An 8,046-nucleotide genomic window follows, 5' to 3' on the forward strand; every position below is an offset into this window, starting at 1 on the left:
GAACTGGCTCAAAACCTGACATAGCGGGTAGTGGACTCTGGGAACCAACACCTCAGATGTCTTTCATGTAAAATCGGAGGAGACTCACCAATTTTGCAACTAGTTAAAATAGTTGATATTAACTCCCAGGAGTATGATGGGCATCTATGTGTGTGTGGGCAATGTGTACATGTTGGTGAGAGTGACACAGCTTAGGTAAACCACAGTGTTTACCTACTTTTAGAGGGAATAGGGGTGTTAATGTTTAGCAGGCAATAAGAATTAAAATATATCATAAGAAGACACTTGGTGGATTTATACAGTATATTGTTGATTGAACTGGTGACCATTAGGTGGCTCCCTTTTATGGTGCTTGACACAATAATTTATAACTCTAGCGCTAATCATAATTTGGTATTGGCTTTACTAATGATCACAATATATAGAAAGTTTTTAGCCAAACTCTTAAAGTGGACCCAAACTAAAAATACAAGATTTCAGAAATAAAATCTATTTTCTAAATTATAATAATAAATAGCAGCCTTATTTCAGCTGCATGATGACAAATATAAAATATTTTACATTTATTGGAGAAACCCCTCCCTTCCTTTCATATTGCCGGGACAGAATCCGGCAAACTGGTGGAGTAGATGGTGTCCAGCAAAGGAGGAATTGCTAATGGCTGCCACCTGTATATCCCTAGTTATGAAAAGAGAAGGGTGAAAAGCATGCACTGAAATGCTCATAGGCTTGAAGGAGTGTTTATTTATCCTTGTATGTGTCAGAGTGGTGCAACTAAATATTTTGAATTAAAAAAATGTTTGGTTTGGGTCCGCTTTAAGTGGTGAAAAATGGTAGCTGTATCATATGCTCGTATTTGTTAGATACAGTCCTGAAATGTTTTTTATGTTGTGGGAGTAGTGCTAATGCACATTTTTGTTTCCCATTAAGCCATATAAGATTTTGCTATGCTTGGTCCAATTTTTGTATGCCCCAAGAAAGCGAGAGTTTGAGGTCAGCAAATTACTTCTTGTGAAGGTCATGTTTCTCCATCCAGCAGTTGCAGTTCTTTTTTACTAGAGACTATTTATGTAGGTTCTCCTTAGTTAGAGATTAACTAATGGATTCGCAAAAGAATGGTTAACGTGTGCAGATAGTACATTGCTGGGCCCCCCATGCAAGCCCCTCCCCCCATAGAATAATGGCAGTGCCACACTTCATCCAGTGGGGCAACATGTCCGCACTCCTCTCTCCACTGTAGCTGCCGTACAGCCTAACTACTTCCGGCTCCTGTCTCTTGCAACATGAGTCACAAGGAGGTGACTCATGCAACATGAGTCACAAGGAGATTGGCTGTACGGCAGCTACAGTGAAGAGGGAAGTGAGCACATGTGACTTTGATGGATGAAGGTAAAGTATGCCGTGTTCTGCACTTTGCCACAGGACCAGGCCCCATTAGCCCCCAGGCCCTCCCGTGACAGTGGGGGGCCACAAGGGGCTATTGAAACGCCCTTGCCTTCATATCCCTGTCATTTCAGGTGTCTTTTCCAGCTTTATACTTGCCATATACTGTTACATTTGTGGATGATCGGATAAACAATCCAAACCTCCCTAAAGGTGGCCATACACTGGTCGATGTGCCATTAGATCGACCAGCTGACAGATCCCTATCTGATCGAATCTGATCAGATAGGGATCGTATGGCTGCCTTTACTGCAAACAGATTGTGAATCGATTTCAGCCTGAAACCGATCACAATCTGTTCAGCTGCTCCTGCCGCCTGTCCCCCCCCCCCCCCCCGTATACATTACCTGAGGCTGGCTCCCGGGCGTCTTCTCCGCACTGCACCGCACCGCTGTTCTTGCTCCATCCCGGCGCTTCCTGTGTTACTCCGTGACTCCGTGACCAGGAAGTTCAAATAGAGCGCCCTCTATTTCAACTTCCTGGTCACCGGAGTGACACAGGAAGTATAAGCGTACACTGGGACATGCGGAAATGCGGTGCAGCGAGGAGAAGAGGACCCCGGAGCCAGCTTCAGGTAATGTATACATGCTCGGATCGGGCCCGAATCGTACGCCGCAAGCGACGCGCTCCTACCGCCGGGCGATCGAGGGTAATTTCCCGCACGGCGCGATCGACGGACCGATCCGATTTCGGGAGGGAATCGGATCGGCGGGTGCGTTTAGCGCAAGCGATTGGCAGCAGATTCGATCCCAGGATCGGATCTGCTGTCGAAACGGCCGTGAATCGAGCCAGTGTATGGCCTGCTTTATATCAATTGTTTAACCACTTTACCAACTTGCACTACTACCCCATTTCATTAGAATGCCACCACCACTAGCTTTGTACTGCTCAGTTCTGTACAAAGTATGCATCCATATATTGTGTACCGCTGGCCCACCCAACCCCCATGTATTCCTGAAGTACTCCATTTACATAAAAATGGCCTCATCCCTTTAATGTTTAATTCATAAAGCATTCAAAGATTGGGCTTGATTCACTAAACCGTGATAACTCATATCACGGCCGTTTTCACACGCATTTTCGCGTTTGCGCGCGATCGCGAATTATTGTGAATTTTTGGGCGAAAACTATATTGTTTTTATGTGAAAATTTGCGATTGCTTGTGATAATTCGCGATTGCGCACAAACGCGAAAATGCGTGTGAAACCGGCCATGATATGAGTTATCACGGTTTAGTGAATCAAGCCCATTGTTTAAAAGGGCCTTAGCTTTTCATTATTTTGTTAGATGTGATATTTATTTTTTATCTAATACTGTAGCTAATCCATTAAACTAAATACTTTACCCAACTACATATAATGCCTCCCAAACTTTCCTACACTCTGTACATTTACCCCTCCAACCATTTCCCCACATTCTTTGCCCATCAACCTGTCTTGCAATCACCACTGTCTACCTGCCTGTTCATGCTGTCTGCCCTGTGCTGGGCCCAGTGGATACATATTTGCTAATCTTTATAAAAATATTTGCTTTTATTGTATCTTGCTGGGTTATTTGAGATCACCAACGAAATACAAACCTGTTTCAACCTAGAGGAAACATTACTCACTCATTAACTGCCTGTACTTGTCTATAAATTAAGTAAAATTCCAGGAAATCTAGTAACAAAGCTACACTATGTTATAGCAAGACATTCAATCTGCTTTCATGGAGTTTACACTGAGGCCGAGCAATGTGCACTATAGGAGGAAGCGTTTGTCAATGATTTAAAGGCCTCTGCTCTAAATGAATTGCACTATTAATATCATATTAGCACATAAGAAAAAAAGGTTCCTTCCCATAGCCGGCCTTTGACCTGTGCGACCGGAGCGGTCGCTGAGGGCGCCAGCTTCCAAGGGGGCACCTATAGCTGGTTACCTATACTGAGGGAACAGGGGTGTAGCGATAGGGGGTGCAGAAGTTGCAACCGCATCGGGGCCATCCCTCAACTGCAGTATTAGCTCTCTATTGGTCCTGTGCTGGTAGTAATCACTTCGATAGATGCTTTGAATAGTAATTATCATTTACAAACTGTTCCCCATCCCTCCTTGCACCTCTGACACTGTGGTTGTCCTTGGCAGATTATGGTGCGCCGTATCAATAGTTATGTAAAGAGTGCTTGGGGACCCCATTGTAGAACTTGCACCGGGGCCCATAGCTCCTTAGATACGCAACTGATCACCTAACCCTGATTTCCTATACTGGGGGCACCAACACCTGGCTACCTATACTGGAGGCACCTACGCATGGCTACCTATGGGGGCGATGGAGACCTTCAACTGACTACCTATACTGGGGGCACCTATGCTTGGCAACCTATATTGAGGGCACTTGCACATGAGATCTTATACTGGGGGCACCTATACCTGGCTACCTACCTATACTGACTCTGAGGGCGTTTTTTTTGTGGGGCGCACTGCGGCTATAACACGTGGTGCAAATTGTCGGTGCTGTGCTATCATTCTAAATGGGGGGAGGGGGGGCGGCTAACTGTCCCACTGATTTTATTAATATTCCTAAAAGGTACTAGCCTTCATTTTTAAGTATATTCAGGATAAAGCACGCTTTCCATCCATTCGTGGTTATTAACAGTATTTTTTCTATTATACATATGTGATGTGTCACAGAGATCTGAGCATTTGGCGTGATGTGTCACAACGTCAAAAAGGTTGGGAACCACTGTCCTAGGAGATATCTCAGGAGAAAAGGTGAATTGCACATGGGCCTATGTATGTGTGCATGTGTGTGTGCGCACGCGGGAAGAGGATGAAGGGGGGGCACAAAAAACAGGTTTCGCTCAGGGCGCTGTGAAACCTAAGTCCGGCCCTGTTCCTTCCCCTATAAGCTCCTGGAGCGCTTCTTTAATGTTAATACATGTTCACCTGTACCCATATGACCTTCTACACTATCTTAGATATTAGCAAGCCAACAAACCATTTTACTAAAATTTCAAAGTAATTTGCTTTATTGTTTGTTATTTAATGCTTTAGATATTGACTTTTCATTATGTTTGTACTGCTGTGTGAAGGTGTGCCTTTCCATCCACAGATATTTGTTTGCTCAGCAGGTTCTATACATGTGGTCTTAAAAATTATATATGTTTTCTTTGTTGCCCACTGTAGGGTAGTTATATACAATCCAGGAATAATTGGTGCACTTCATACGTGGGATTGATTGGTGCATTTCATATGGGGTTAATTACTGCATTTCATTTGTGGGGGTGATAAATGCATTTAATATGTGGGGGTGATAACTGCATTTCATATGGGAGTAATTACAGCATTTAATTTGTGGGGGTGATAAATGCATTTCATATGGGGGGTGATAACAGCATTTCATTTGTGGGTGTGGTAACTGCATTTAATATGGGATGTAATACAGCATTTTATTTGTGGGGGTGAATACTGCATTTCGTACGTGGGGATAATTGGTGCATTTCATAGGTGAGGGATAATTGGTGCATTTCATATGGGGGGAGGGGATGATTGTTACATTTCATATGTAGTGTTATTTACTGCATTTCATATGGTGGGATAATTGGTGCATATGTGAGGGTCAATGCTAGCTTTTCATTTGTGGGGGTCAATACTGATTTTCATATCTAATGGTGATTGCTGCACTTCATGTGTGGTGGTTAAATACATAATTTATCATAATTTAACTAATGTCCTTTTTCTTAATTTGAGCACCCCCTACTTAAAGATCCTCTGCGCTTGCTCTGTATATATTGGCTTATACATGTCAGGAACTCACCTGATCGCTCCAGCGATGCCGCCCTCTCCCCTGGCGCTGGATGCGATTCGGGAACTTCCGGGTCTGCGCTGGCAGTGCTGGCACGCACCTGTCACATTGCCTCCACTCACAGGGGTGCGTGCTCTTAGGCTGAGGGACGGGCGCTGGTGGTCACGCGCCCGTCCTATGCTCTAAGACGTCGGCGACAATAGCGTCAGCTGATAGCCTTGATCAGCTGATGCTTAGGTAGGAGAATTGTGTGCAGTGTCAGCTGACACTCATGCAGGGCTGTCATGATTGGTGTAGAGTGTGAGTGGCTGGCCACTGATTGGATGCTGTTGATATTTAAGTGCGTTTGGTCTCTTCACCCATTGCCTGTGATAGCTTTAGCTGTGTGCTACTTGCTGGGTGCTGTCTTTATGATTGAAACTTGCCTGTGTATTGGCCTTTGCCTGGATAATGACTACTCTTGATTACTGCCCGTATTGTCCTTTGCCTGGATAAAGACTACTCTTGTTTGCTGCCTGGACCGATTGCTGCTTGGATTGACCTCGGTTTGTCTCGAACTTGTCTATTGCTTACTCTTCTGTACCTTGCATATCTGATCACCTGTGTATGACCCTGGACTGTTACTGAGCTTGCTAATATCTGTATACCCTGTTTGGCCTAGAAGTTTATTCGCTCACCCTGCATTCAGCTCCTATACTTTGCACATCAAATGCCTAGGTGTAACCAAAGTCAGGCAGGTGTTGTCTCTCACCTCCTGTTCAAGCGGGGACCTGCCACACAAGGTGAAGACTGCGGGGATAGATTGGGGCATAGGAGCTGATTCGTGAACAGATACTCTGATAGGCCTTACAATACAATGACGAATGGGATTCCTTAGCAGGAAGGAATCCCATTGGTCAGTGCAAAGACCAGTAGGAAACCGAGGCAGCCTGGGTTGCTAATGCTGAAATACTAAATTATAAGGCTCCAGCATGAAGCATTTTTGAATCTTCTGCCAGGGTTTTCCAATCCATTGATCATTCGATCTGACCAATGGGAATCCTCTATAGGGAGTATCCTCACTGGTCTAATCAATAGACCGATGGAGAGAGCCAACAGAAGATTTAAAGATTTTGCTGAGGCTATTGCAGTGGTGTCCAGTGGGAAGCAGCAGTGCAGCAGAGGTGCCTGGTGGTGTCAGTGGTGCTATAACAGGGAGCAGCTGTGTTAAGAGTGCCCGACAGAGGTGTAATATGGAGTTGCGGTGTGGGGATGCCAAGCAATCCATGCCAGACTCCATGGTGTCTGGTGCAGCCATTGCCATATGGCATTACCAGCCAGCATAGGTGAAAGTGTTTAAAAATAATTGTGGATTGGGCTGTGGTGTTTACTTTTAATTGGAATAGTTAAAAAAATTAAGATAGCTTCAAGTGCACGGGTTTCCCTCAAAAAACCCATGCACCTGAAGGCCTGGATAGCCTCAGTACCTACAACACTTTTTTCTTGCTGCAGACCTCTTTGGGCTTTATTCCTCTGTGTGCCAAATAACATTTATATCAGGCTTTCCTCTTGGCGCCAGAGCTGCAGCCACTAGGGAACTTTCTATAGGCAATAGCAGTGTTAGGTAGTCTGGCCCAAGGACTTCTTGCTGAATAGCTTCTGGCTAACTGAACATGTAGAGCTGAGATTCAAACCCAGGTCTCCTGTGTCAGAGGCAGAGCCCTTAACCAGTACACTATCCAGCCACACAAATGTGTTGTGTCTTGGAACACCCCCTCCCCCCTCCATACTGAGAAGCTTTGGTAAGTTAGTGTGTGTATTGAAGTACTGATGAATGCATGATTTAATATATAGTTGCTAACTCTGCAGGTACTAACTAACCTTGTGACAAATTAAGATGTAGGACAGCAGCATAAACAGTTAATTGCAATGTATAATGGGAACTTAATCTGAAAATAAGGTCGTATTAAGTTGCCTCTCCCTCTTAACCTGATACTTTCATTTTGAAAAGCTGTGGACATTATTTTCATCAGCAGTTTGTTTGGGTGGAGACTCTAGTATCAAATTTAAATGATCTGCTCAGATACATAATAAATGGGTTACTTCCCATATTCAGTACATGCTCTCCATAAAGTATAATTGTCATGACGGAATACAGAAGCTGCTGCTGCCTCATTAGTATTTGATATTAACATACATTCTTTGTCCAACAGTTTTTTAAACTGAGGTGAGAAAGTTTATGGAGTATAGAACATAGCTGTACAACAATGATACGGTGTCATCATTTACAGCTGGTAACACAGCAGAGCATTAGTCCAAACTTGCCAAGAATAATGTCACAGTAAGCAATATTACAACTTAACCTTAGTTTTCTCCAAAGTATAGTTGCCCTGTTCAGATCGTTAAGATTTACTGCTTTCGCCTAGTTCAGAGTGTGATAGGAGAGGAGCCATCAAGACTATATGCTGTGAAATCTATTTGGCGCTTCCCTGTGTTTGTATCTTAGTTTACCATATGGCAGGGTTTTACATATTTGCTGCATTCACTCACAGTCATGTGGGATAATTTGAAAGAGACTCTGTAACAAAATGTTCAGCCTGATTTCTTCTGTCCTATAAGTTACTATAGGGCGAGGGGTCCCACTGTTGCAGATGAGGTAATGCTAGTGTCCTGATGGATGTAACTGCATTGTAATAGCGAATGGCTGCTGACAAAGATCATTGTAGGAGGACAGAGAGCACAGGGGTTTTAGAGCATTAGAGAGAGGAGGCCAACATTTCCATAGTGTAAGTGCAGCATCATGTTTAGAGGGAAGGGGGGCTGAAGGCAAGTACAACCAAGGAT

The sequence above is a fragment of the Hyperolius riggenbachi genome, chromosome 4, assembly GCF_040937935.1.
Source record: "Hyperolius riggenbachi isolate aHypRig1 chromosome 4, aHypRig1.pri, whole genome shotgun sequence".
In the NCBI taxonomy this organism is placed as follows: Eukaryota; Metazoa; Chordata; class Amphibia; order Anura; family Hyperoliidae; genus Hyperolius; species Hyperolius riggenbachi.